The 4540-nt window shown below is 31.6% G+C and overlaps 1 protein-coding gene across 1 annotated transcript in view; it reads right to left on the bottom strand.

The window, feature by feature from the left end:
• The window catches only part of LOC117170347 (neuronal acetylcholine receptor subunit alpha-7-like), a 1604403-nt gene that overhangs the window by 230039 nt on the left and 1369824 nt on the right, over positions 1 to 4540 (bottom strand). The window lies entirely within an intron of this gene.

Here is a 4540-nt window from a genome sequence, read left to right as displayed (position 1 = left end):
CAGACGACATAGTGTTGATGGCAGAGGATGAAGAAGGGATGGCGGGATTAATTACAGGATTAGAGAAATACTTAGATGGGAAAAAGCTGAATGTAATTGTAGAAAAGACAAAGATAATGAGGTTTAGAAAAGGAGGGGGGAGGAAGAAAGAATGGACAGGTAGATGGAAAGAAATAAAGTTAGAAGAAGTCAAAGAGTATAAATATTTGGGATATTTCATGCAGACGAATGGAGATCATACAGCTCATGTAAGAGAAAGGATAAAAAAAGCAGCAGGGTAATGAAACAGATATGGGGAATAGGAAAAAGAAGGTTAAAAAAAATTGAAGAAGGAGAATGTGGTTATTTGATACGCTGGTCTGGCCGGTATTAGGTTATGGAGCAGAGATATGGGGATGGAAAGAGAGGAAAGATATTGAGAGCTTACAAGAAAAGTATATAAGGTGGACACTAGGGGAAGACAGGAGGAAGCCAGAATATATGGTAAGAGAAGAAGCGCAAAGGGATAAGTCAAGTTATAGAGCGGGAAAGAGGGGATTGAAATTTAAGACGAAGCTAAGGGAGGGAAAGGGAGGGATAGGGAGGGGAGTTGGCGAGAAAGTGTTTGATGGAGGTAGAAGAGAGGAGAGGGAGGGCAATCGAATTAACAATATGGGAAGAAGAAAGGAGGGAGTTCCTTAATGATAGAAAAATAGAAGACGGGACTGGAGTAAACTATGAAGAATTGGAAAAAGGAGAGGAAAAGAACAATTAATAGAAAGATGGGGGGCGATTGAGGAATCAAAATGCAATAAATGATATAAGATGATAAAAAAGGAAGGGGTTCCAAAGTATTTAGAAAAGGGATGGGGAGCGAGAAGGTGGACTGGAATAGCAAGATTTAGATTGGAAAACGAAGTAAGGGAGGGGATGTACTGGGAAAAAGAAGAGAACAGAAAGAGTAGAATATGTGAATCGGAGGAGGAAACATGGGAGCATGTATGAGAAGGATGTAGGAGAGGAATGGAAGATAAAAGAAGCTGGCAAAAAAATCTGTTTAAGATTCTAGGGGAAGATGGATTAGGAGAAGAATGGATGAAGGAGTTGGAGGGTGCTAGAGGAGCCAATGAGGGAGAATGAGAGAATGCACGTGAAAACGGTAAATGGAGGTGTAAAAAAGTGAAAGAAAAAGGAAACGGAAGTCGTTTAGATTAGAAGCGTGAAAACTGTAAGTAATGGTAAAGTAAAAGTTAAGTAGACTAAGATGCGTTTGCGTTCTCATGCTCTCTCTCTCTCTCGCTTGCACTTTCGCTTTCGTTCGCGCGCTCACTCGTTTGCTAATAAGTCCCAATTTACGCTATCGCAGGAAATAGAAGTAAGGGACTGGATATAAGACTTGATGTAAATAGTTGTTAATAATTGCATATATGGAAAGGATAAGATTCTAAGAAAATATAGATATAAACGGAAAGATTGTAAGGAATGGAAGTCATGTAAACCCTTAGGGGACACATTGTGAATGAAGAAGAATGACCTTAAATTCTTAAAACTCATTTAAATTCTACTGAAATTCCTTAAAAATACTTTTAAAATTCTGAAAATCCCTTAAATTCAATTGAAATATCTTAAACTCTGTTAAATAATTCGAAAACTTTGGAATTCGATTATAAAGTTAAAAGTTTTTTAAATCAAATAAGTCCCGTAAAATCCTTTGAAACTCCTGAAAATTTCTTTAAATACATAAAAATATTTTTAAATTACGTGAGAATCCTTAAACTCTTGAATTTTAAAAAAATTATTAAAAATTGTAAACTATATTAAATCGATTAAAATGACAGAAAATCCCTCAAAATGACTAGAAATCTTTTGAACTCATACAAAGTATTTTAAAGTTTTTAAAATCTCTGAAAAATTCTTGTACTTTTTGGCATTCTTCTAAAATCTTTTAAAATTCTTTGAAATTACTTAAAATCTTTTGAAATTAATTTATAAACTTTAATCTTTTTTAATTCAAAATAATTATTTCGGGATATTTTGGAATATTTTGAAATATCAGAAATATGTGAGATTAGAAAGAATATCCAGAATACCAAGAATATTGAAAGAATACGTGTATGGGGATATTTAGTGAATTTATAAGGAATATTGAAGTGATCGACCCCTCGGCATATCGAAATAAATTCATTTAAAAATATGACACTTTGAAGAAACAATTTTTTATTTTAAGTAAATATTACATCCAAATATTTAGTATATATTTATAAACATCGGTGATATTATTGAGAGTGGTTACAAATCAACTGTAATCAACGTCGGTTTTCTGGAGAATAACGTACGAAAAACAATTTTCGCTGAACGAATCCATTTTAAATCAGCAAAAACATACACTTGAAATAGCAGAATTTCTCGAGAGGGAAATATGTTGTTTTTGAAAGAAAATTATACATTTTTTATGTTTCTAAAATTTGAATAAAATTGGTTGAATTTGAGAAAGTTTACTTAGCAATTAAAAAATTATTAGTTTTCACGTGATTTTAATTAAACACAAATAATTGAAATTTTAAAGGCTTTGATTAAAAAAATAATTAAATTCATTCTTTGATTTTATAACAATTCGCCTAATTAGCCTGAAAGTCAAAAAATAATTTTGTTCGGTAATAACAATTTTAAATACCAACATTACAGAAGCTTCAACTTTGAATTCTTCAATTTAGTTTTCAATATAAAATTGTAAAATATTGATAACTTTTCATTTTGAACGCTTTTAAGTATAAATAATGTCCAATGATCTAATCTTAAAATATTCAATTATCAAAGTTTTGACATTGTTCTATTTTCTTAATTTTTAAACTGAAATCATTTAATTTCGTGATTCTTTAATTCAAAAGATAATTGCGTGAAAGGGAAATCTATTTGTTCAGAATCTTTGGTAACTAATTTGGAGTTATTTTTTGTGGTACAGAAAAAACTCAATACTATCTTTAAAATAGGTCTGTTAAGTTAGCACGACCACTTTATCATATTGAGCATTTGAATATTGCATAATTTAGTGCTAATTTTGTGCTAATTTTGTATCGCATTACAAAATTTTGTGCTTTTTTATTTGTTGAAAAAACCTGTGGTCGTGTTGGCTTAACGTTGAGCTGGCTTTTTTCGAAAAAACTACTGGTTTCCTTTGGCCGAACGTTAAGCTGGCACGACAACACATGAAATAATGGAAGATATTCACTTTTTAATACCGCATAATTTAGTGCTAATTTTCTGCTCATTTTGTACCACATTAAAAACTGTTGTGCTTTTAAATTTTCTGAAACAAAAAAAAACTACTGGTTTCCTATGACCGAACGTTAAGCTGGCACCGCCCTACATAAAATAATGGAAAATTCTCATTTTTTAATGATGCATAATTTAGTGCTACATTTGTGTTAATATCGTACCACATTTAAATATTTTGTGCTTTTCAATTTTTTGGAAAAAAAATACTGGTTTTCTTTGGCCCAACGTTAAGCTTGCAGCGCACCACAAGAAATAATAGAAAATTCTCATTTTCTAGAGCTGCGTAATTTAGTGCTAATTTTGCGCTAATTTTGTATCACATTTGAAAATTTTCTGCTTTTTAATTGTTTGGAAAAAACCTACTGGTTTCCTTCGGCCGAACGTTAAGCTGGCACCGCCACACATGAAATAATGGAAAATTCTCATTTTTTTAAGCTACATAATTTAGTGCTAATTTTGTGCTTATTTTGTACTACCTTTGAAAATGTTGTGCTTTTAAATTTTTCGAAAAAAAATTACTACATTTCTTTGGCCGAACGTAACCTGGAACCGGCACACATGAAATGATGGAAAATTCTCATTTATTAATATTGCACAATTTAGTGCTAATTTTGTGCTTATTTTATACCACATTTGAAAATTCTGTGCTTTGAACTTTTTGAACAAAAAAACTTACGGTTTCCTTTGGCCGAACGTTAAGCGGGCACCGGCACACATGCAATTTTCGGAAATCCTCATTTTTTAATACTGCATAATCTAACGCCAATTTTATACTTATTTTTACCACAATTACAAATTTTGTGCTTTTAAATTTTAAAAACAAAAAAACTACTGGTTTCCTTTGGCCGAACGTTAAGCTGGAACCGCCACACATGAAATAATGAAAAATTCTCATTTTTTAACGCTAAATAATTTAGTGCTAATTTTGTGCTTATTTTGTACCACAGTTACAAGTATTGTGCTTTCACATTTAAAAACAAAAAACTACGGTTTTCCTTTGGCCGTACGTTAAGCTGGCACAGCACCACAAGAAATAATGAAAAATTCTCATTTTTTTATGCTGCGCAATTTAGTGCTACTTTTGAGCTAATTTTGTACCACATTTAAAAATTTAGTGCTTTTTAATTTTTTGGAAAAAACTACTGGATTTATTTGGCCGAACGATAGGCTGGTACCGGCACACATGAAATGATACCAGGTGTATACATATGAAACCGGTATTTTTTCAAGAAAAAAACACATTTATTTCAAGAGAATGATAACAAATATTTTATTCAAAGTATGC

Source organism: Belonocnema kinseyi, chromosome 3, assembly GCF_010883055.1.
Source record: "Belonocnema kinseyi isolate 2016_QV_RU_SX_M_011 chromosome 3, B_treatae_v1, whole genome shotgun sequence".
Taxonomy (NCBI): Eukaryota; Metazoa; Arthropoda; class Insecta; order Hymenoptera; family Cynipidae; genus Belonocnema; species Belonocnema kinseyi.
Note: the sequence above shows the minus strand (reverse complement) of the source record. Positions and strands in the feature narration are given on the sequence as shown.